This window comes from Haemorhous mexicanus, chromosome 13, assembly GCF_027477595.1.
Source record: "Haemorhous mexicanus isolate bHaeMex1 chromosome 13, bHaeMex1.pri, whole genome shotgun sequence".
Classification (NCBI taxonomy): Eukaryota; Metazoa; Chordata; class Aves; order Passeriformes; family Fringillidae; genus Haemorhous; species Haemorhous mexicanus.
The window spans coordinates 16,017,118-16,043,627 of NC_082353.1; the positions used below are offsets into that span (position 1 = coordinate 16,017,118).

General features: G+C 43.4%; 1 protein-coding gene across 8 annotated transcripts in view; it reads right to left on the reverse strand.

The window, feature by feature from the left end:
* Positions 1–24,416, reverse strand: part of AKAP13 (A-kinase anchoring protein 13) — a 209,474-nt gene extending 185,058 nt beyond the window's left edge. For 5 of the 8 annotated variants that reach the window (XM_059858562.1, XM_059858568.1, XM_059858567.1 and 2 more), the window contains exons 1-2: positions 24,292–24,416; positions 3,929–3,984 (exon numbers count right to left, since the gene is read on the reverse strand). The gene's annotated coding sequence lies outside the window, so the exon portion shown is untranslated. Of the gene's footprint in view, positions 1–627; positions 735–3,928; positions 3,985–24,291 lie in introns of all 8 variants that reach the window. The other 3 variants (XM_059858564.1, XM_059858565.1, XM_059858561.1) reach the window with 2 other exon arrangements.
* Positions 24,417–26,510: the final 2,094 nt, after the last annotated feature.

Below are 26,510 nucleotides of genomic sequence, written 5' to 3' on the forward strand. Positions count from 1 at the left end.
GAATAAGTGCCCATGTGAGCAAAGAGGAAACAAGATTCTATTCATTTTAGCTTGATTCAGAGCTTCAGTTTTCTAGATACCATTGAGTGACACAAGCAGAGGAGCTCACTTCTGTGACAAGTATTAAAACTGCAGAGTAATTACTTAAGACTGCTATAGATGCAAAAAAAAAAAAAAAAAAAAAGTCCCAGTGTGTGCAGATTGAGGATGTTGCTTAGCTCAGTAGGAGGGAAGGAGGTGAAGTGGAAGAAAGGTTCTAAGAGGCAGAGAATGGGAGAAATCTTCCCTGCTTTGTAGCTATGAAAAAAACTCTTGGGATTCTTTATCATTAGTGTTTCAGTATCAGATATATAAATATTTACGTAGCTGTAAAGCAGGTTCTAGTTAGAGCTAATTGTAGCTCTAATTAGTGTGTTTTTAAAAAAACACATAAGCTTGCAAGTACATTTCTTACCCTTTTCGAAATGAAAAATCAGCAGTCCACACATGCCACAGAATGACCACACATCACATTCCTTAAAAAGCTGAAGCTGACCTCTTGGTCCTTTCTCAGGCTTTACATTGCCAGACAAGATCTGGGCCAAGACCATTTCCATACACAGGGATGCATCCCTGTCTCAGGCTAACCTCATCATCCAAGTGGTGAAACCTAAAACCAGCTCATCTCCCCCAGGGTCATGATTGTGGAGCTGGGAATCCCTCCATCCGCCTCAGCAATATAAAAGCATCACCGCCTGCAAAATAAACAGCACATGAACCACAGAACAATTGCCCCTCCAGTCAATGCTGCTCATGCCACCCACCGAGGGCTAATAATTTTTTAAGAGATCCCTCCCCCTAAAAAATGCTTCATACTTTGAAGAAAGACTTTGTGCAAGTTGACAACATGCAACTTCTTTTCAATCCATCCCTCTCCAAATTCCTGGAAGTTTTGCAATCAGAGCAGACCTTGAAGGACCACAGAAATACTTTGAATGAAGAAGTTTTAAACTGAGCTGGGAACAGTGGAAGAAGGAGCACTCAGTGCTGCAGCTTGCTAGGGAGACACAGAAGCCAAGGACATGCTGAGGAGATACTCATCTTCCAAAGAAAATACTGCTAAGAGAAACAGGCATCCTTCCACCACTTATTTTAGGAGGTGGCTGCTGAGCTGCATCAGCTATTCCACTGGTGTCTCCATGAGTGTTTTTTGTCCAAAACTTCTGCTGGAAGAGGCAGAGCTGCAAAACTTGTAAGAAAACTCAAGAGAATGAGGCATTGAGGGGTTGAACACCACCAACTCACTTTGGATACACACATCTTCACTTAAGCCACATGGGGCACAGCCAAGACAGAAATACGTATATTAAGTCTTTGCTTGTTTTTCTGTGTGTGTAACTATACATCAAGAAATTTGCTAAAATGAGAAGTATGAAGGAGAGGAGAGAGGCTGTGCTATGAGTAACGGCAAGCAGGGGGAACCTCAAAACTACAAGCTCTTTTTTTCCTATTACTATTTATCATACATGCTGAAAAATTAACTACCTTGCTTTAGGTAACTGCTTACCATGACAACTATTCCTTTTAGCAAATATATCATCATTCTCATAGCAACTTCAGATGCTTTAAGATGCAAAGCGAGGCCTCTCCCAAATCCCTCTCCCCACTAAAAAAGATCCAAACACATTAACTTTGAAGGACCATGGAAAGTTTCATTTGCTGAAATCAAACCTTTCTCTGCATGCTGGTGTAGTTGGAGGAGAAAAAAAAGATGTATATACAAGGTAAACTCATGCTGGCTTTTTAACAGCAACTGCACAAAAAGGATTTTTTTTTCCTGTGTGCCATGTACAGTTGACCTGGGTTAACACTGCAGTGTGGGGAGTTGAAAAGGGATCACCTGATGAAACAGAAATACCTCCCTCCAAACTATATTGCAGGAATTCCAGCCAAGCACCCCAACCACAGCAAACAGTAAGAGCTCTCTGGAACAGCACACATTCTGTGTCAGCAAAGCAGCATTAATACAAAACTCAACTCAAATAAAGGAGCACTGACCCTTTGGAAGGGTGGGGTTTCATCAGGCTCCCACCATACCAAAGACCACCAAAGATACTCCAAGCACTGCAAAAAAATTATTATATCAAAAGGAGGAAAACAATGTCAGCCTTGTACGTGTTTTGTTGCTGAATAATGACAGTGTTTACCTTCCCAGCCTAACACATTACTGCTCTGGACCCAACTTTAAAACAGAGTACATGACAGAATTAATTATGCCCTTTCCTCTTAACTACCATTCCCTGGTTATTTATTAGCTCAGTCTGCATATATTCATAGATGTGTCTAATATACAGTGTTAAAAGGATTTAAAACTGATGCCTAAATACTTCCCTCATTTTCAGAGTCCTCTCCATCCTCTGGACAGGCAGTGGCATCAACAAATACAGCCTCAGGCTGCAAATTAGTCACTGCTCAAGCAGTTGAGGAAGACATTGGGGAACCTCAAGCAAACTGCAATGGCATGTCTCAAGAGCAATGCAATGCTGGATCCCAGTCTCTCTCAGAGGGTTCTGCTAAGGACTTTTCCACCTTTTGGCTCACTCACAGTTTGGAGTCCACCAGCCTATCCCCATGTGTTTTGTTTCTGGAAAATACAAAAGCTATGCCACACAAAATTCCCTGAGTTCAGCACCCTGGCAAAGGAATGGCAGATAGATAAACCCTGATGAGCTACCCAAGAGGAAAACTAAAGTGAACTCAAAAGCCTCTCTGCAGTTGTCTGTCTTCACTCTTCTCAAGTCCTCCCTGAAGAGGGACAAATACCAAGGAAAAGCAGATTGGAGAAGACTTCTGGTTTAACACAATTTTATTTCACCAAGGTCCCTCATCTCAAGGAGAGAAGCTGCTGTGCTGACCATTCCCAGAGTGGAGATCAAAAGGAAGAGAGGGTGGGTACTGCAGAAAGCAGAGACAGGAGAAAAAAGAAAAGCCTTTCACAGACACTTTGCAAAGAGCAGTAGCACTTTTGTCATGGTAGATGTTAGGATACTATATTCCCACAGGAGCACTGCAGTTGCTTTTGGCCTCATCTGGGATCAACAAGCAACTCCAAGTAACACATCAAATTATCTGTATGTCTAGGGAATAACTTCCTGTCTTGCATCAGAGGTCAATTAAGTCTTCTCTCCACCACAAAGGAAAACAGAGTACGTTTTGGTGCAGCAGCACATTTAGCTCTTCCACCCATTATCCATGGCACCATGGCACTGGATTTGTGCTCAGAATGCCCCAAAGATAGACAAAATTTAGAAATGGACAAGACCAGGTGCTTTCAATCAACACTCAGATCCTGTCAACGACCAGTTATGTGGAATCTGCATTTTAGAGGTGTAGAAGGGGTTCAGAAGATCAAAGTGGGGTGTTAATTTTGTTCATGTTCTCCCTGTCTTTTAAAACAAAAAAAATAAAAAACTCTTCAAGCTTTTTATGATTTTTCCATATCAGAAGCTTCTGCCTAAGGGTAAGAGGGAAAAAAAAGGGATGGAGGAAGAGCAACTGTATCTAAAAACCTGTAAGCATGAAGGTTGCATTTCATAACAAAAAGTTAAGTGACAGCAACAAGTTTACTTTCCAGTGGGAAAAAAAATGCAGAGCATCTCTTGAAAAAAAATTATAAATTGATGAGATTATGCAGTAATATGCAGATATAACCTGTATTTCATTATTCTGCACGACGTCCATTTCATCTGATTAAATGAATATATGAGGTCCTTATGTCATACTAGAGGCATTACCCCACTTTTGTTTACAACATCTTTCTAGCCTTTACCACAGCACACGCAGCACAGCTGGCTGGCAGCTCAACATTACAACCCAACATGCAAAAGAAGTTAAGATAGGGGAAGTGATTCTAAAAAAATCCACAGGAAAAAAATCTTGCTTCACTTACCTAAGCAAAGTTGTCATTAGAGAGTTTTCCAGTAATAAAATCCAAGGAAAAAAAGCCTGAAAAAAACATAGAACAAGACAAAGTTTTAGTACATAGGATATTACTCTCACTCATATTTTTTTCCTTGGGAATTGGAAAAGTCAGTGATTTAAAGACAAGGTAACTTCACTCCATTAGTTGCCTTTCTGATAGTTATTTGTAACAAAAAGCTCCTCCTCAGACAGTGAATGTATCAGTAACAATAGAGCAGATTTTTCACTGCTGCTGCCAGCATTATACCAGTGCAATTCCCCAAATGTCAATCATGTTGGGCTGCAATAAAACTAGTGTTATCCAGCAGACGAGTCAGGCCTAAGGCAATTAGCTAAACTGCCCCATTGAGATTTTCAGTCATTTCTCCCTCCCACTGAGCTGGATTATCAGAAAGTTTGGACCAAGTTGTGGAGTGGGAATCAAGGAGTCATCCGTGTTCACACACAGACTAAGGCTGAAGGTGGCCTGGAACAAAAATGCTGCTTATAAAAAAATACCCAAACCACCCCAAAGCTAATTGCAAAAGACTGAGGCAGAACAACACATAGCAATATTAAGAAAGCTGGGAAATACAAGACCTCATTACAGGCATAAAAATAAAAAGCAAAGTACAAGTTACTGGCAAAAATGGCACGTGGCCATGGCAGGTTCACCGAAACCCCAAAAGCTTGTTGAGACTCATGAATGCAGACTGGAAGGAAAAAAAAAAAAAAAAAAAAAAAAAAAAGAAGAAACCACACACCCAAACTAACTGAATATGGATGACTGCAAGCCTCCAAATCAAAGAGGGAGTTGACCACTGTTTAGGAGGAAGAAATCATTGCTTGTTCCAAGATTAAAAACTTATAATTCTGGCCCCAGCTGAAGCACTATCATTCACTAATCTGCTGCAATTTAGTCGGGCTGATCCCCCGCTCAGACAGACGGGGCATTATCAAAAGTTCCTCCATTCATTTCACTTCCTGTTAGGCAGTGAAAGCCCCTTTCATACCCTCCTCCAGAGGCTGCTGAAGCCAGGGAAGACTTTCTGATAGAGAAGATAAGGCAGTTGGATTTATTCATGAGAGGAGGAAGGGAAGTTTTACAGGCTGATTACAGCTGCTCCAAAGCTGAAAACTAGAGGTTTGGAGAAGGGAGGTACAAGATGATGGATTTCTTATTAATTAAATAAGCATTTTACCACTACCATTATTGTTAGAAGTAGCATTAACTCTCCTGATACTTAAGTACAGAATTGAGATTTTATACTGAACTTGGCAGCATCAAATATGCACATGTGGTTAAATAACCCAAAAATATATAGACAAGGCAGAATGCGGTATTTTTCAGGAGATTGAGTAAATAATTTTTTTAAAAATAGAACACCTAAGACCAAAGGATAAACTAACCAGAGTCAGAGGGAAGACACTAGAAATGGTCTCCAGATTGAGACTGCTCACATATCATTTTCAGGGTCAGATCTTGTTCTCATTGCCGACGTGAGCACTCTCAGACTTCAATAGGGTAGGATGGTGATTTCCACATTACTTAACATGTGTCAGCAATTTTGAACAGTTGCTTTGCAGATTCTTAGAGCAAATCAAGCAAAACCTCAGCAGTGAGAGCCCAGTACAGTACTTGGCGGATGAAAAGCTGCCTGGAAACTCTATCAAGTCGCTGAAAAACATTCCCCCATTAATGTTCAAACAGTCTGGTATAGTTAGAATAGTTTTTAAATGCAACAAGATGGAAATGCAAACAAAAACATCTCTCAAGTTTAAAGGGGTCGAGCCAAAGCAGCCAAGCTCTACCAGAAGTTAGGGCTAACAATGATGGTTACAGGGGTAAACCCTGCCTCTTCCTTCCCCTCTCCCAGACTATTCTTCTCCAAACGAAGGAGTAAAATAAACAAGAATCAAAATATCCACAGCAGAAAATCACAAGCAGCTTTAAAAGAAAGAAAATAACTCAGCTATACCTCATCATTATTTCATACAATCCAAATACACATCAAGTCTTTAACTTTCCCCTCTGACAATGCTAAATGAGACAAAAACAAGCAAATATTACATATTTTTAAATACACTCTTATGTGAGTGGGAAAACTTAAAGGTACCAGTTTGAATTAGACCAGGATGGAGTGTAAATCTCTGTTGGGCATCAAGAGGGAATAGCCAAATCTAGAATGGCATGAAGACCCACAGAGATGGCTCACAGGTCAAAACAGGGAGGGTGAAGTATCAATGGTACTTATGAAAATGGGGACAAAGCTGACAAATTAACTCTTGCCTAGCAGAATACTCATATGCAATCAAACGGCATCAATCTACAACAAAATCCAGAGCTTACTTTGATCCTTTAGATTACGTTATATATACTAGACAAAACTTGAGCACAAACTGTACAGATCAGTTTGCCCACTGGCCACATTATTTCTTCTCAGCGGTCAAAGAATCAGGGGATGAGGAGACAGCAGCTTCTTTTCCATTCTCACTCCCGCCTGCATCTCTGCAGACACATCTACAAACAGGCAAAGCTCAGCTGGCACCCCCTCTCCCCACTTTGTGCTGCAGTGGGATCCTGCCTGTTGGAACCACCAACTTCAATCATAAACTACAGCAAACTCTGCAAACACTCAGATTTAATGGGTACCTCAGAAAAAGCTGCCAAGTCTCAGATTCCCCCCATAATAAATAAGGTAATATTCCTCCCCTATCTTCACAGACACTTTGCAACACAAATCTGAAGGGACAATAAATTGTTATAAATCAACACACAAAAGCAATTTTACATGTTAATTTGCAGTTTCACACTATGAATAAGGACAAATTTATCAAAGCACAAAGGGTGTTTCCTACAGTGGGAATGTCATAATGGGATGATAAGATAGCTTGCTTGTTCTGCATGTTTGGTAAGATTGTTGGGTCTTCCTTGTCACAAAACAACTCCTGTTACACCAATATTTAATTAAAAACAAGCAGAAGTCCACCCAAAACTTCCCACTTGCTTTCATGTCCAAGGAACCCACAGTGGCAAGTCAGAGCTGATACTTCACCACAAGGAAAAGAAGAGGCATGAAGGAGATTTTTCTTGGTCTTTTCAGCTTAATAAAGACCCAACTGCAGCAATGTTACAGCTGATGCAAGGGAATCAGACCAAGTCTGAACACTCTTCCCACTCAAGCTGACAGACTACAGAACACCACAACCAGAGGCCCTGGCCCACTGGTACAGTGCTGGACACAACTCTTTTTGTTCAGTGAAAATATGACTCTACACATATGACAATTTCAGGAAAGCCAAAAAAAGAACAGATTTACTTGGCTCCTTCTGCAAAGTCAAAGCTGCTTGTTGTGATGATGCCAGGGTTTGGAGGTCAGTTTGGGTTTTTTTTAATAACCCCAAAACCTAAAAGTTTCTGCTTCTAAAGACCACCTTATGTTTCTCATGGCCTGGGTATGGATATACAGATGCCCAGTTTCTAGCATCTGCACTGTCAGTAGTTACACTTGGACTACCTGTGACTAAAGGCAATGGAAAATTTCAATAGCAGTTTCATTGTCACACAAGCCTGCAATTCCAGATTCCTGCACATACTGCAAGGGACATGTGGCATTACCAGTGGCTGTTAAAGGTGGCTGCAGCAGAGTTCAGAGAGAAAAATCAGCAAAGAAATCCAAAATTCAGAGAGCAAACCCTGCACATGCAAATCAGGCTTTGCAAACTCATGACGCACTGCAAGAGGAAGGATTTTCCATCCACACACACTGCGGTGCCAGGAAGGTTAGAGGACTGCCAGAGCATGCACAGGAGGAGTTTTGTCTGCAAACAGAATAAACAGCCTTGACTAAGTTCTTGTAACCAATTAAGCAACAATTCTCAACTGAGAAAACAGCATCTCCCAGCTCCCTGCCTAATCCTCAAATCCTGCTTCTCGAGCTGGCTTTAGATTTTTAAGTCTTCCATTTTTCTTCAGAAGCAGAAGACAAATGGATGCCAGTTCTGCAGACATCCTGGTTGCAAAGCTTTCATTTGCCTTTTAAAGACCATCAGTACTCAGAAGTGACTTAACACTAATGAGCTTTCACCAGCAAGTCTGCAAACATTAATACATGTGAGTAGGCACGCTAAATCCACTCAAATTACTTATCTGCAAGGCTCTCCTCCAGCCTGGACTGGACTTCAAGCCAAGGAATGATGAAACCTGGAAGGTAACTAGGGATTTTCTCTCATCTGCATCCCTTTGTTAAGCTACTCAGTGATGCTAAGCAGATGCATTTTGAATGTGCTGGTTCATCTCAAGTAAAGGGGTAAGAAAAGAAAAAGAGTCAAAATAGTACTTATCTGGAAAAAAAGCAAATATTTTAAACTAAGTACTGCTACTGTTTGTAGAATGGCCTGTAAGGAGAGATATAGCTGAAATTCCTTTAAATACATGTGTTCAGTTTTTGAGCTGCAAACAAGTCAATCTGACAAACCAGCTCAGTTAGGATTGCTCCAACAAAGCCAAGGGTCTCACCCCCCACCCTTTTCCTAAGTAAGCCAGCACAAGTTTCTGGCATAGGCACTGGTGTGTGAGATTTTAACATTCCCCTTCCCATAAACAGTCATACATCAAGCTCTAAAAATTTGCTTCACAGAAACATTTGCACTAGTAAAACTCAATTATTCTAATATTTGTATGACACATGCAGGAGGGGTACATAAAAAGGTTATGGTGAGCTCATTTAAGAATTTAAACAAGAACTTGATAAAAAGGTTTTGAATTATTCACTCAGCTCAACTATTAAATCAGGCTTCCAAAGGAGTCTTTAAACAACAGCCCAGAAGATGCTGTATTTATATCAAAGAGGCAGCACTGAAGCCATCACACTGTCTCACAGCACAAACCATTCACAATTACACTGTAAATGCACACAGGCCTGGTATCGTGCCTTGGTCACAATCCTGCCAGATTAACTGGACAATTTAAACATTTATACAAATATTCCTGTCTGGAGAGGCAGCACCACTTCTGTCTAAATATCTTAAGTGCTGCCTTTTAGGCTAAGAAAGAGCGATTTCTTCAAGAACATCCAAAGCTGAAACACTCAGGAACAGTACTAAGCAAGACAGAGACAATCTTTTACAAATATTTATTTACTTTTATACTAGGCCATTTGGGCTGGCACCAAGTATTTTGCTATGCCCCCCAAAGCTTCACAGCCAAAATCAAGTGAAGACATCACCATGCATCTCAGTTACAAACTTCCATGCTAAGTTTACACACAGCACAGCAATTTTCTCAATACTCGCTGCTCACACACACACACACACACCAAACCTTTATTCCAAACCTCAGGGCCCACTTGAAATAATGGCCATCTCTAGAGGGAGGAAAAACAGAGGGCTTGAAAGAGATAACATGAGTGCTGCTTCACTTCTCCAGTACACACATCCTCTCACCACCTGCTTCCTTTCTCCCCATCCCTTTTTTCCCACCTCGCAGGCTGCTCTTAGTAGTTCAGCTCCAAGAACATGAGCCAAGATTTCCTCTCAAAATAACTACTCCAAGACCATTTCAACTATGAGCATCACCCTCAGAAACATTCCCTTTTGCATATCATCTTCTCTCCTTCATCAGTCTGTTCCCAAATGAATGCATGGGCTGGTGTTACAAGGTCATGAAGTTGTGGAAAAAAACCAGGATACCCTCCCACTGCATCCAACCATGCTCCCAGAGTAAGGGCAGATGAGTCAGTCTCCCAATATAGTTGGTTTCAGGCATTTCTGGCAGCATTATTTTAATGACTATTTAATTTCCTTCAGCCATCTCATTGAGACAGCTCAAGTAAAGTATTAATGAAGTGCTTGAACACTCTCACTGTCTGGAGGAGACATGGGGTGTCACCTAACCAGCTGCTCAAGATTCACACTTAGCTGCTCTGCTCACCAACAGAGCCAAAAAAAGGATTTTTGCATCAAATGAGCTAAGGAAAGATTTGGGTGTGAGAAACATGAGGCAAAACTACCACAGTAACAAATACCTCTGAGCCCTAAGTAGAACCAGCAGCACATCAATCTAAGAAAACCATAATCCATTAAAAACAAAGAAAAATCTAAGAGTATCTTGCAGTTTCTGAAGAAAGGGGGATTTGGATGGCTTTGTTTTGCTGTCACAAAGCCAAGCCATTGTAGCAGTGCCATCAGCAACACATCTCCTGAGTATTTATGTTTTTCAAACCTTCAAATGCAAATCTGCTGACATACTTTCCTTCAAACCTTCATCCCATCTCCTCACCCACATGTTCTTACAAATCTATCTATCTGAGGCACTGGTTTTCCTGGCCATGGGTAAGGCTCAACACCTGCACGACTGCAAATGTAATTATGGCAAAATACCATGCTATTTGCAGACTTCCTGTTCATCAAATAATATTAGTGTACCTTTGCCTTGAGCAATTATTTACAGAGCTGGAAATCCTGAAGCAACACTAGAGATCACAGAAGCATTCTGCTGTCCACCCCTCCATTATGCAATGATGCTTTCTGTTAGTTTTTAGAAGTACTCAGAGGGGAAAATAAAATCATCAGAATAATTCTTTATAAATCTGTCCAATGAAAAGGAGAGGAAAAAAATATAATTCAGTTAAAACTCTGCATTAGCTTACTCCAGTTGAGACTGGGAGGCATTTTACACTTCAGCTGGATTGGCAGCTCAAATTCAACTTCAGGCTCCAACGCAAGCTTTAAGTCAAATTCCTCAGCAGAGTAAAACCCTTATTAGCCTGTCTTCACTGTAATTTTAATCTTACTTAATTCTGAGTATGTAATTTATGTTAAGAATAACCCACTTTTTTTTCAGAATGGGATATACGGCATGTAGAATTAGTCCCTGGCTAGTACAGTTAAGGTTTCCTTAAAGAAATAATTTTTTACATATTGACAGCAAAGGAAAAAAACACTGAAAGATTAAAAAAAAAAAAAAACCACCAGTTTTCATAAATGCATCACAGATGGCTGTATTAATTCACTTAATATATCCCTAAACCATCAAAACCTGGCCATGAAGCCTCATGTCAAACCAATGTTATGTGCTAGAAAGATGTTTGATCAATTTAAAAACTGACACCTCTTTTTCACCACTCACACAAGGGGTGAGAGAGGGGAGAAAAGAAATTGGTATTCCTAGATTTTAAAAGGAACAAGAGCATCCCTTTTCTTCTCCCATCCATCCTTCCCAATTTATGATTACAAAATAAAAAATAATTTTAAAAATCACCATGAAAACACCTTGTAAGGACAACATCTCAATTTCATGTTGCACCAACAGGACAAAAGTACCAACTTTTCTAGCTGAAATGAAAACAAATTCAAAGCAGTGTCTGAAACTTACAAAGTAAGTTTTAGAGTCCAAAGTGTCAATGAACGTGATCCACATCAACCACCCATACCAACACAAGCAGTATTTACATCCTGTAGCCACCCCAAAGCTCAGAAGCCCCAGTTACTATCTCTCCCAATCACAAAACATTCACTACGTATTTCCTGCATTATTTGCATGGTTACTTAGGTCTTGGGGTTTTGTTTGCATTTCTTTTATGGCCACAAAGTAAAAACCTAGTAAGATCTCCCATCCAAGCTCAGAGGAAACTCTGAGTGAATTACCAGGGTGGTTTCCCACCCTCCTTCTGTACTTGCTGCTGCAGTTTTGTGTTGTCCCTTTGCCTCCCACTCCTCTTTAAGAGGTAAAAAAATAGTTCAACCCCTATCACCCATCCCCATGCCTGCAAACCAATAAATCCTTTTTACTGAAGCTTACACCCCGCCACAGCTTACTTGTATAATCTGAATAGGAGAGACAGGGAATAGTTAAGCATTTGCCAAGTGAGTGATTTGAGAGTGAAATGCAAGAGATGAACACACCAGAGGAGCTGGACTGTGCCAAGAGCACGAGCTCAGGTCTGTCCCATGTCACAGGCTGGCATCAGAACAGCAGAAATCTGAATGACTTGCATTAAAATACCCACTATGGGGAAAAAAAATCCTCACTCCCTTTACCCTGTAGATTTTCCTCCATTTTGTGTGGTGCAGAGTTAAGGAGAGGGTTTGCAGGACTTTGCAGCACGTTCTGCAGCACTGTGCTGGAAGCAGGAGCTGTGTGAGGGAAGGGAACCAGAGAGGCCCCGGACAGATGTTTCCATTCACCAACGCTGCCAAGGAGCAGGGAATGCTGAGTTCACTACCTTGGTGTTATTTACATTTCACAACATCCAGCAATAACCATGCCACAAGCAGTTTAGGAAAGGAAAAAAAAACCATGCAGCCAAGGACTTTTATCATCATCTTCATTAAAAGGGTGAAAATTAAACTCTTTTTATTCCAGTTCTGAAACTTTACCTGGTTTCATTTTGCCAATGAAACAGGAATCAAGTATCCCAAGCCTCATCCACTTTGAGATAATTACCAGCCATTGCACTTCTGCACACATGAGTCTTCTGGCATATCAGAGATGGCTGACTGTGCCACCCCTGAACCACCTGGACATTTTCTTTCCATTTTCCAAAATAAACTGATTTTTGATCTAGCAGAGAGGAGAGTTTCTCCTTCAGCAACTGTGCCACAAACCAAATGCTCCAAAGAACAAATCTGAGAATATCCTTGGTGGAAGGGTGCATTTCAGAGGCATTCACCCAAACCTCAATCCTGAGACCCAACATGCTCAATTGATAATGAGCTGCCAGATCCAGTCTGGCAACTAGCTACTCCAAGTGCTGGCCCATCCACCTGAACACACAGGAGTGCTAGACATGGACCACATGCAGCAATGTGCTCTGCATGTCCCAAGGTGCTCCCTGCAGCAAATGATAGGAAGGGTGATGAGGGAAACAGTTTTCACACAGTATTATGATCCTCCAAGTCCTCTCTGAGCCAACAGCAGAGGGATAGAGAAAATAAAAAGGCCAGTATTACCCATTTCTATAAATGTCAGTACTTTCTGGAGCTTTCAAAGGGGTTCTGTATCTCAGCAGAGACACTGTATCATGTTTCTCAGAGTTTCGTGCTGGTGAACACTGCCCAGACAGGGCAACTTCACTGGGAGTGAGTGCAAGGCTCCCCCCTGTCACTGCCACAACGGGACACCTTCCTTCCCAAAGTAAACCAGACACTAATGCTATTTATGGATCCTGCTGCAGAACCGGACAGGCCTCCCAGCCACTATTCATCAACATGCAAATAGGTTTTATCCACGGCAGGCAGAAGAGATTTGAAAGAAAAAGTTCTGAAGTTCTGTCTAATTTCTTGAAAGAAATAAATATCTGAAGATTAGTTGGAAATTCAACATAGAACAGTAACAGCTGCAATTAAAAGCTCATCACAGATTCCATGGAGAACACTTTTAAAAAAAAAAAATTGGCAATCTCAAGTTAGCTCCTAAAGGATTACTAAAGGAAAGCAAACATCCATGGAAAAGGCAGCCACTTGATGTACCAAGGAACAGACCCCCTAAAGAACATCAGCTCCATCAGTTCTCCATATCCAGAAGAAAGGCAGGGAATATAACTGTGAAATCTTCCTTACTCTGCAGAAAAAAAAAGCACTACATCAGTTTCCAGAGACACACACATGAACAACACTCACCAGCACTACTTTTAAACATTAAGTCAGCAGACTCCACCAACTTGTCTTCCTATGTCTTTGGGGTTTCAGTGGGAACTACAGCTTTGTTCTTACAAGCATTTTTCATGGAAGCACCTTTGCATTTAAAACGTCAACTGTAAAAGCATCTGCTATTCAAATAAAGCACCCACAAGCTCTTAATTTCATATGCAGCAAGTTTTACAAAGTTCTCAAAGAGCCCAAGGACATTTGGAAGGATAGATGCAAGTTTAGAATGAGTCTTAGCATATCATCAACCAAAAAAAAAAATCTATTCTTAGATATCTCCCTTTGGTGATTCCTATAATCTTCCTTTTTTTCCCTCCTACTCCTTTGAGAAAGTAAGTTGTTTGGTTATTCAGAAAAAAAAAAAGGAAGAACCTGTTTTGCAAGGCATACAAACAAAGCAGTATCTTCCAAAAAAAGAAAAGCTCATTCAAAAGTATGTAAATATTAGGGCTGGTAACACAAACAATAAAACCACAGGAAACACAAGAAATTAAGAATAGATCAGGATTCATTCAATTTCCTGGCTGCTGGATATATAAGTGCTTTCCTGGGTTGGATGTATGAGACAAAATTTATCATCTAAATAGCAGATATCAGGGAGTTAACAGATAATTGAAAGAGGCAAAGAGAAATGAGTGTGTGTTCTGATCCTGCCTCTGCTCCTTGGCACGACAAGGACACTGACCCAGGCAGCTACACCCAGAACATGGCACATCAAGCACCAGGGGTTCAGCGCCCTGCACTAAGCAGTGAATTCAAGTTTGTTTAACTCACAGGGAAGGCAAAAACCAGGATTCCTCCTGTCTCATCACAGGATGCTGCTGAGTGCCCAGTGCACACCCAAAAGGCTGCTCTTCAACAAGGGACAGCTCGAAGCTGAGCACGAAGCAGAGGTGACAACTGGTTCCCAACGTGCAGGGTGGTCCCTGCCATCTCCACCCTGCAACTCTCCCTGGCTGGGAGGCACACTCAGAGCTTGACCCTGCATTCCAGCTTGGGTGTATTTCCAAACTGCTCACTGCTGCTAGGCTTTCATCTAGCAGCATCCCAACAGTTCTTTCTCTCCTCTCCATCATGGGCATATTTTTTTCCCCAACCAGCCAGAAGCAACAAGGTCTCAAGTAGATGGAGCTGTACAGTTCTTGTGGGGGAATTTAAAATGCTGCTTTGGCAACAATCACAGCCACAATTACACAACCACACTGCAACAGCTCCTGCTCCTCAGTCAACTTCCACCAAATGTTAAACCAGGTCTCTATCCCCAAGGTACCCAGTGGCTCAGACTCAGGCTTATCTAAGAATCAAAAAAAGCCCTGCAAGGAAACTATTTCCTTCACTGCAAACACCAAGTGATGAAACCTTCCAAAGAAAAACTTCAAGACTTAGAAAAACTTTAACAAGACTTAGAGCTCGTTTCCTTCAAAATGGCCTAGGTTTCTCTTAGCACTGAGATATCACAAGCCCAAGGCATTAATACACACAGGTATTTATGCAAATGGCATTATTCTTTCTTAATTAATATCAGTAGCACCGATCAGACTAGATTTTTAGTAAAAATTGGCAAAGATTTTACAAATTAGTTCTGGGGAGGGAGAGAGGCGGGAAAATCAGGACTCCTCTAAGGAGACTATTAAAAAGCTTGATAAGTTTATACTCACTTGATACATTTTATCATAATGCTTAATCTTTTTATATAGTGCAATTGTACAGTAACTGTTTGACTGCCATTTATCTGCCATCTCATAGTATTAACTGCTATCACAGAGGAGATGGGACCTGCAAATAATCTAGGAAAGAAAGGGTAAAAAAGCAAATTCATGTTTCGTAGCTTCAGGAAGATGTATACATTTTCAAGCACTTTCCTTGCCACAGGTCCTCCATTTCCTCAAGGAGTTTTGAATTTTCATTTCAAAACTTGCTCTCCACACTCTCAAGTGTTTTCTCTGCCTGCCGTAAGATGTTTCTGGGATAGGATATCTTATGAGTCTCAAAGAACCCAATGACTTCTGAACTTTGAGATTATAAAGCAAGAAAGTTACTGAACACTCACATGCAAGTCGATTGGCTAAGAAAAAGTAGCACAAAGTCCTGCCAAAATCCTAGCTAATCTGATAAAGGAAAAACCAGGGAGGTCCAAGCACTAAACCCCGCAGTTTAAGTAGAGCCAATTCCTGCTGCAGAAGGAAGCACATCAGATTCAGCAGAGCACCTCTCCTTCTGAAATGCCATCTGAAAATACAATATTTTACCACCTTACTGCCCATAGGTAAATTGCAAAATTCCCAGAACACAGAAAAAAATGTATGGGACTGACAGGTAAATTTCATGCCAGTAACAAACAACTTGAAACTTACCCATAACATATACAACTGACCGGAAGGAGGGAGAAAGCAATTTACAAGACCTACGAGACACGAAGCCAGCTCGCACTTAAGTACTCCTTTAATTCTCCCATTTTCAATGCACTTCACAAAAAATTAATCCTCTTAACATCCATGTAAACATATTTATTATCCACAGTAGTAACTTGTATGCTCTTCACACAACGGTCTACTTCTTTTTCTAGCTTAATACACTGCCCATGAAAACAAGGATCAAAGCCCTGTTTTAACTGTGGGAGAGCTCTCAAGAAACCTGCTCCTATCATCCCATCAGCATCTTGCACAGGGACAAGAAAGGCACTCAAGAAAATACATTTATAAGCTAGTTAAAAGCATTTTATGCTAGTTAACTGCTCAGATCTCAGCCTCCATGCTACACACAAACTCTTCTTCAGGCTACATAACCAAAAGACTCTTCCAAAATTCATTAGTAGCTCTGGCCAGGGGGGAAAAGTAGCTCCAAATTTTGGAGACTCCCCACTGCACAAATGGATTCACACTCCTGTGCCCAACTCAGCAGAAGCCACCAGCACTCAAAGGCAGCCACACAGTGGGTACCAACATAACCCCCAGCATCCTCCCACAATGGGTCTGAGGACAAATGTGTATTTTCCTGTTGCCATCTGCACCACAATAGAGAAAAACCTGCAGTTCACAAACATGTGCAGCAACCTTTCGCCTTGAATCACACAAAAGTGTAAAGAGACACCTGGACCTTGTGAAATGAATGTTTATTACACAAGACCTTCTTTTATGACACTACATATAAAAAGGGTTTAGTCTTTATTTCTATACCCAGCTGAGACAACCTACTTTCTCTGCAGCTGCTAGGAGAAAAGAAACTATAAACATTTACATTTAATGTAACAAAAGGTTTGCTCACCACCTCTTGTGTTCCACTGTGCTCTTCGATGATGATCACTCATCATAAAAATGGGTGGAGTGGCTGCAAAACACTCAGTGATGGAAAAACTGACTCCCATGTTCAAGAGAGGCTCCTGCACAGGCTGAAAATCCCACTGCAATGGAGTGTTGTCATTATTCCCAGGATAGGAAATCTTTGGACTACGGATGCAAACACATCTGCTACACAGCACATGAAGCAGCCTGTTTTACTTTATCTCAGAATCACCCTCTGCACCAACTCAAAGACCTTCAGATCACACTACAGAAACTGTTTTAATCTAGGCCACACGTAAACTCAATCAGCTCCAGTTTGGTTTTAAACAATTAAAAACCAGCACTCCCAAGTACAAAGTGCAGACTTGAAGATGTCCAGTGCCGTCAGCACTGCAGCCTAGCTGCTGCAGTGAAAGATTTATGGTAACAGGGAACAAAACAACAGAATTCATCACGTAACACCAGAGGTACATCACGCAAACCTCACTCCTTGGCTGACTCACTATTATAACTCAAAAAAACAAAAAGCAAGTCCCAGTTTTGCTGCCATCTTACTTGCGGGTTCAGCAATTAGGAAGCGTGCTGTGCACAAGCTCATGAGCCAAAAGAAATTAGTCTGTACAAGAGGCAAATATGGTCATCCTGTCCTCCCCTTTCCCCCAAAATAAATCACTTCCCCCCTTCCTTTAACACCTGCTTCCTCCATCCAAGCATTCATTGTCCCACTGCTATTATGGGACCAAAGGCTTAAGCATCCCAGAGGAAACTCAGGAGGGAAAACAGCATGTGTAAAGTGACCAAGACTCATTCACTTCAACAATCTCACCCCCACCATCCCTTTTTTTCCCTCTTTTCCTATTAGCAGCAAATTTCAAGATTTGGCAGGGTGTTGATAGCTACAGGTGCTGGGAAACAGAATGTGCCACACATCCTGGTATTGAACCCCACTGTGCCCACTGTCACTGATGTGGACTTTCCTTGCTCTCACACCTCCCCAGGAACCCACAACCAACACCACGGGGCAGGAAACAAGGCCAGAGAACCCACGGTCTGACCCAGCACAGCTTTTTCTATTGTTGCCCTGAAGGGAGAGACTTCACACAAGCAGCCACTCCGTGCATCCCTAAACTGGCAGAAGCAGAGCAACATCAGGCACATGGCAAAAGAAGCCTTTGGGCAAACCCATCCTTAGCATCAACCTCCACCAGGTGGTTTTTAACTGCTGTGCACACTCCCACCCCCACTTCAGTCTTCCCTCCACTGGAAACAGGGATACCTGCAAGAACAGGATGACTCGGCCAGCATCCATGTATGACACATGCCAGGTGTGTTAATCCATGGAACAAGAAGGGTGAGTCACTAGTTTGAGTCTGAAGACAGTCCGGTTTAGAACAACTGCTCCGTGCCAGAATCTTTGTTTGTAATGGTTTTACTAAGTGCAGCATTCAGATTTACAGAACAGTTACACCACTGAGGGCAGACACACACTGGGAAAAAGACTGACTTTCCCAAGTAACTTTGCCAGAAACCTCAGATACAGTTTAGATGAAGATACAAATATGTCACAGATTTTAGCATAACTTGCTGCTCCAGCTTGCATTAGTCATGGGTGATAAAAAGCACGGAGGACTCAAAGATGACACATGGAGCACTTTCTCTCCACACAAAGTTTTGATCATCACCATCAAATGACCTTTAAGATGACCACCTTAAATCATGCTCACAGAGGAAAAAGTCTCACCAAAATTCAGCCTCATTTTTAAATGAATAATTTTTCCTTAGTCTCAGAAATAAAACCTGAAGGAGCTGCTGCAGAAGAAAATCCTTAAATCCTTTCTTTTACAGTGGATCAGGCTAATCTCAGCGGTGCTGCCACACTGTAAATAACATCTCACATTAAAAAACAATTTAGGGAGATCTCTCACCATGTATTTTGCAAATGTAACATTAAAGTAAAAATAGTTCAGCAACGAGACTAATGGGAAAGTTAGATCAGCCCCCTGAAATTAGTCAGGAAAATAGAAAAAGAGACTAGAAGCAGTCAGAAGTTGTGGCAAATTTTGCATAGTCGATTAGAAAACTTCACAAGTGCTTGAAACAAAGACACAGTGGATCAGTTGCAACTACCTGTGCTCATACACTTTAAATATTATCTCAGAAGAGCAGCTCCACAGGATCCAATGAGCAATCAGTCTCTATTTCATGATTTTCAAGGAAATCAAAAGGTGACCACAGGAAAGAATCAAACCTACAAGAAAACTGTGACAGCTCAGTTGCCACATTGACTGAACAAAATACTATGACCAGTTTTGGAAAGACAAGAGCAGCCAAACAGGAAAATTATTATGAACAATTCACGTAATCACAAAAACAAAAAAAAAAAGAAAAAAATTGACTGAAGAGATTGGATCATTTTGCATATAAAAGCAAATTCACAGTCTTTATAAGGGAAAGAGATTCAAGAAAAATCCAGGTGGTCCAGGAGAATTAACTTTGTCAAGAAAACCAGCAGAATTACGAGTTCACTGGTGAAGAACTAATCTGGATTCTGTAGCCAGGGCCGCAGTCAAGGTCCTCCACCAACCACGGAAGCCCCTAAGGCCCACTCCACCAGCAGACCTCACCCAGAGGCACCAAACCCAACCTCACACCCAAAACATGCTTGGAATATATTGTATTTCAAGCTCTCAACCCAAGTGCTGTAGAAGGTGATGATATTAGCTTCAGGGAAAATTTTTCCTTATGTTTTCTCCAATCCTAGATTAAATATTTGAGCATTTGGACTGTGAGAACTTCATTGTTATGCCAACAAAGAATACACCTTTTTCTCACGCATATTACAAACAACCCAATAAACTCTTCAGCATCAGATTTGTAAGTTTCTTCTCAATATATATAAAATAGTCTTGTTAGACTGCCTGACCATGTAACAACATGATCCATTACAGCTACAACAGAACTAAAGCTTACTTCTTGCAAGGTATCACACTTTGTACTTTTTAAGGACTGATGGCTACTTAAAAATATTTGTGATTGCACTTTCTTCCCCTGTTCCTCAACAACCTAGCAACCTATCTAAAATGGTTATAAAGAAAATTTTAAAAAACATTCTTAAAATGGCAGAACTTATTTTGCAGAGATTTCTGTTTGCTCTGCTGTCTTACAGAACTTAAAAATTAAACACTTTGACTTGTAGCACACTGGCTTATCTCAGAAACATCTATCTCCCATGCTGTCTTCACATGCTATAAAAAAGGGATGGGCACTGCAGTCAAATGCCTTCTTTGCAAATGGAAAAGAACTTCCACCAGTTTAGGTTTCTCCTGGTGGAAGCATCCAACCCTCTTCCACAGCAGCTGCTTGTGATAACACAAAGGAATATGAGTCAGGTAAGTGATGCAGGTACAGAATGGACTTATTCTCTTAATTGATACGAGTTAGGAATTGTATACACAAAAACAATAATGGATTCTTATCTGGGATCCATTTCCCAGTCTGGTTTGCTGAAGAGACCCAAAAACCCCAGTATGGCCCAGCTGGGGAACTGGAAGAGGCTGCTTATGCTACGCCAACACACACAAAAGAGATGACAAAACTGCAGTTCAAGTTTAGCATGATACTGAAACTTTTACCTACTGCATGTCTCCACCAGCTGTCTGGAGAAGGACAATAAACTCTTTACAGGATTTGTGGCGTCATAGCTTATTTGTCATGCAGACATTATGAGAGGAGTCACCCTGTTTCCCTGACAAAGCACTATAAATATACAGAGGTATATCATTCTAAAAAAGATCTGTATAGCTTCACTGCTGCAACAAGTTCCCAGCATAGCTGCTTTTCCTGGAGCACTGCCATCATATTTTCTTATCAGTAACTGAAGTAACTAACCAGCTAACTCCCAGTGATGGGCTTTGCCTTCTAGATCTGCATAAAGGTCATTTGCAAAGGGGAAAAGGCAGGCTTGATAAATAAATAAATAAAAAGAAGCCATTGTGCCACATCCACGGCTTTGTTTCCAAAAGCCACTAAGAAGTGCAATGCCAGGCTGAAGTGTCTGACTATTCAGTAAGTACAAGGAGTGGCCCATTCCCTCCCCACAGTGAGATTGTTGACAGCTGTTTTAGAAAAGGAAAAAAAAGTGAAGCATGACTAAGCTATTCATAAAAATCACATTATATCCAACACCCTAAAACCAAGTTTTGTTTTAGAAAAGGTGCAGAGCTTCCTGGACGTGACAGACCAGGTGGTACATGCCAGCCCTAACCAGGCTCCCAGCTGGATTATATCCCCTGTGGCAAACCCCAGGGCAGCAAAGAAGGACTCTACACCAGAGCTATCAGCTGCTTCAGAACGTCACTCATTACCTTTATCTGTCCTACAGGTGATCAATGCAAGCAAGCACATGAGCACTTGGCACCAAACAGCACTCAGTAATCACAAGGTGCAGGCTGCAAGGTGTTTTCCTCCCCAGCTTTCCACATCCAGCCTCTCATGTGCCTGCAAATAGGAGTTACCTTCCAGCTGGAAACTACGCCAACTGCCAACTCCCTGTGCAGGAGACTGGTAAAACATGGGGCCACAATCACACAGGGAGGCCATATCACGCCTTTATGGCCTCCTGGACTATCCAGCCTTCTCCTCAAGTTTTTAACTTCTTAGCAGTGCCCTCCACCAGTAGAGGCAAGCCAAAACCAAATAGTTCCTCCCTACCAATCAGCTGTGTGGTTTAGCTGACTTCAGGCTATTTATTGCCTGTGTGGGGAACCCCATAGAAATAGCATTTAATAGCACTCAAGTAGATTGCAGAGATAACCAGCTACAGTAATAAGCAGAAAAGCTTCCAAGCTGCTTCAAGGTCGGTTTTACTGGCGAGTGGATCACCACCAAATACCAGGCAGAGAAAACTGATACGTTGGTGTCCTGGAAACAGTGGAAAAGAAATAGGTACAGCAGGCACTGCAGCTTCTATTAACGATTTTTTTGTTAAGTAGCTATTTATTAAAACTTAATATGCCAGCAGAAAATTATATGAAAGAACCCCACTGCTTTTGTAACACAGGAGCATGTGAACACCACCAATAAACCTACCAATGTTTTTTTCCTCAAGGATAATTTATTGACTGCTGTTCTTAATTCATGCTTTGGATAGAATAACCAGATTCCTTTAACAGTACTTAATCCTCCTCTTAGCACAGGAGTGTACCCTCGACCAGAACACGGCTTACTCACAAGTATATCCTGCTGAGAGATTAGTGAGTTCTGCATATGCCTGAGTCTCAAAGCTGCGCTACGCAGACTGTGTTTAAAAACATCCATCATCGCATAGTACCTGGCAGAGCTCTGTTCCTTTGAGAAGCTTTGAGCTCTTAAATGTGTTTCCCTCCTTTGATGCAGCGAAGCTGTAAATCAGGAACATCGAGCTCCTGCCTTTCTCTCTGGCTGCAGTCCCTGGCTGGACTCTCTCACTTTGGACACGTCGTGTCCTCACCTCTCGGGCTATGCCGGCCATCCGTGGCCATCGGAGCTGGGCAGGAAATCCAGCCTGGAACGCTGTCACACAGCACAGCTCATCCACACTACCTGCGGGGGACCTGTCATTCAGGCTACCTACAAAACCTGTCTGCCTGGCAGAACTCAGCATCCGTGCCCTTCTAGCAACAGCCCCAAGGCTAGCCCGTCTGTCCAGCACCGGGCAGCGCTGCAAGGACAGATGGGTGACGGAGAGGCTCAACCCATGAAATGGACAACAGGTACAGACATGAACTCGTGCCAAGAGAAAACACACGACCAGACGATCCTCACCTTGTCTAATGCACCCTTACTCTACTACCAGGCTTGTAAAAAAAGCAAGCAAAACAAAAAAACCCAAACAAACTCAATTTCAAGTGTAAGAACAAGACACTGTTACCATGTCCCAAAGCACAGCAAATGCCCATCCACTACAGACAGCAGTTTCTGTCCACAGGCAGGGATGTTATGAGGTTAACATCAATCTACTCCCACTGCTAAGGTATCTATTTATAAAAATACACCTCCTCTAACACCACAATAAATGACATCTTACCTTCAAGGACCCATGTGGAACTTGGTTCACCCTTACAATTCCACAACAGCTCAGCAAGGGCATGCAAAACCTGAGAAACACACCCAACAAGGGACTCAAGGAGAGTCACCACAAACAGAACTAATGTCGCTTGGCCCTTTAAAACCGATTACATTACATTAGCCAAAACTCCCACTACACAAGACATCCATAGATCTCAGACCAACTGTCTAAACTCAGCTCTGAAGCTACATGCTTTACATATTTCTACTGCATCGCATATCTCCATGAGTACCTAAAGTTTTACGGCTGACGGAGATTATAGAGAGCCACAGCGACCAACTGTCCTACAGCAGTGCAGGATTTCTAATCCCTTTATCGAATCCCTATCTGGTCATCCACAGCAGAATTGGTACAGTGCACTCTTAAAAAAAAAAGAACTTTTTATAAATCACTTTTTCCCCCCACTTCCAATCTCCAACTAACATAAAGCCCTGTAAAGGACACTGGAGCAGAACCAATTTCAGAGGTCAGCAAAATCAGATTCTGCAAATCCCCACTCCTCTATATGACTTGCGGTTACAACACAGTCACAGAAGGTGGATTAATAAACCACAATAGTTTACAGGTTCAGAAAAACTACTATTTCGCAATCCTCATCCAGAAACTCCTGCATCTGCTTCAGAAGAAGTGTCTGTACTCGAGAAGGAACAAAAATAATTATATTTTCAAGCAACAGAGTGAACGCATGAAACAGACCCCACGGCAGTGACACCAAAGGCCACTGAGACCCAAAGGTGACACACACCAACACCAGCGTGTTGCGGGGGGGCTCTTGATAAGAATCCGCGATGACTTTCCGTCCAATAAACTGAGATACAAAGTTGTGTTTGTGAGCCTGGAGGGGGGTTCCGACCAGGACATCAGCAATTCCAGCGTGGAGGGAGGCTGGGGGCCAGACGGGTGCGTGTCCCCGGCACACTCCCGGGCACAGCGGGGCTCGTCCCCCGGCAGCGGAGCCGCCACCCCCGCCCGGCTGCGGGGGGACCGCGCCCGGCCCCGGCCCGCAGACAATAGCGGCGGGGAGCAGCCGCGCGAGAAAACACTCCAAATAAATGAAAAACTACCGAGAGCCCTAAAATGAAAAGGAATAAAGCCACGCGGAGGAGCGGAGCCGCCCGGAGCGGCTCCACGCGAAGTTGCGCGGAGAAAAACCCCCCGAGGACGAGGAAGGGCGGGGGAAGCGTGCGAGGGAGCGGGAAGGGGCGGGGGGCTCCCGCACACCCCCGGCCCCGGGGAGCGCCCACCCGTCCGCCCCCGCCGGCGGCCTCCCCAAACTTTCCCCCACCCCTTCGCCCAACTCCGGCGGGGCAAACTCACCGCGGGGCCCGGCGGGCGGCTTCGCCCCTGGCAGCGGGGCCGGGAGGGAAGGGAGAGGGACGGGGACGGGGAGGGGGCGGAGGAGGCGGCCGGGCCGGTGCTCTCCGCCCGGGGAGGCGGGCAGGAAGGAGAGGAGGAGGGCCGGGGGCTGCCGCCTCGCAACCTGAGCCGCCGCCGCCGCCGCGCCCGGCCCGGCCACCCCGCATGCGCCGCCCCGGTGGGGCCGAGCGGGGCCGGGCTGTGCGGGGCCGTCCTGGGCCGGGCAGTGCCAGGCCGGGCCGTGCGGGGCGGGTGGCACTCCTTGGGGCTGAGATCCGGCCGTGCCTGCCGTGAGCAGCGCTGGGAAAAGCCTCGCTCCCTGCCCCGGGGGCTTCTCCCTCGCCTGTGCCCCTTGCCGGTTGCTCGGCTCCTGAGGGAGAGGCGGCGGCGTGTGTGTGACATGGTGGTGCGGCTGTGAAAGAGCGCAGGCAGCTGCTCAGGCTGCCTGTTTGTTTTTATCGAAGGGGCACATGGGGATTCCTTCGTGCCTGGAAGAGTTCAAGGCCAGGCTGGATGGGGCTTTGAACAACCTGAGCTGGTGGGAGGTGTCCCTGACGATGGCGGGGAGGTTGGAGCTGGATGGTGTTGGAGGTCCCTTCCAACCAAAATATTCCGGGATTTTAGGATCCTGCCTTCCCACGTGCTGAGCTCCGTCTGTAGGGCCTGTTTTGGTGGGTGTTGGAGATCTGGCATCCCCACTTCCAACGGCTAAAGCCTCTCCTGTTGCCCAGAGCACAAGCTGTCCAGCTGTGAACAGAATCTGCTGCACATCTGTACCTGTCACAAACCCAGCAGCTCCACTTGAGTTCCACCAGCCCAGCCCATGGCCTCATCCTGCTCCTCACCCTCTTTCCTGGTCCTCCTATGGTTGTGTAGGTTTGATGGAGGAACATCTCCAGTACCGTTCCCACGCCTTTCCCCGGAAAAGCAGTGGAAAGGGCACCCCACCATTAGCAAATGAGCTCATGTGGTCTGTGGTCCGTGTGCGGCTGGGCTGGAGGAGGCCCTGCACAGTGAAGACGCCTGATCTCTTGTGGTGGTGACTTGCCTTCAGTTACTGTTTTTGTTGGAAGCTCTTTGGAAATGTGTATATGCGGTGGCCCGGCATTTCCACTTGGCTTTTTCTACAGTGTCCCGCTAGCCCTGGCAGTGGCTGGATGATGATGTGCACAAAGGCAGTATCAGCACTGAGCTTAACATGTGTCACTTCATGAGAACCAGCCCAAAAGCACTTCACAATACTTTGCAGAGATTTTGTTGCTGATCAGTGTGCTGAGCGAAGGCTGCAGGTAATTCCTGTACATCATGTTCTCTCTAAGTAGAACAGAAAAACCAACACTGTGTATGGTGAAGAAGATTATCTCCTGAAAACTCTGCACGTGAACTTGGCATTGGCTTCCAAAATATGCACTGTTGATTCAGCTGAAAGCAACTGAAACAATAAAAGTGGTTCCAATGCTTGTGCATGTTGGTTGTTTTGGAGACTGGAATGTTCGAGCATTGTACACCCTTAACAACCAGATGTAAAGCAGTAGTTTCTTTCTTATATGGCTCCAATAAAATAAGGCCCATGAGAGCAGGGACTCTGGAAAAATATTTTCCTTTCCCTTAGTGCCATCTGTGCAAAGAGAGCTTATGGGGCCAATCACTTGGAAGTTCCCAGCTCCAAGAAGAGGGGTCAGACACAGCGATGGCTCAGCAAAGAGCACCATCTAGTGAAAGGCCACGTCTTGACGAAACTGTCCCCTACAAGGCTCTAACCAAATAATGACTGATGCAGCCCAACCCAGCCCAGCCTGCCTCGTCGCACCTGAAGCAATCACGAGCAAAGTAGCGTGGTAACAGATAACAACTGCCTAAAATTTTCCATAACTAGAACACCAGGATCTTTTACCCTCTTGGTTGCTCATCAATGGAATATTCTTTTCTTGTCAGCTCTATCCTGGCAAATCAATCTCTGTCTTCTGCTGCCTCTCCTGGAACTGACACAGCCCTGGTCTTGCTGTAGGTGCCCCCCTGTCACATAGTAGGGTCAGAAGTCCCAAAACAGGGATTCCCTGAGTCTGTACCAGCTGTGTACATGCCCATGCACATGGGCTTATATGTGCTGCTCTTGCAAAGAGTTTGGAAATGCTTTTGGAGTGTAGAGTGTGAAGATCATCTGTCATCAGGGCTGCCCA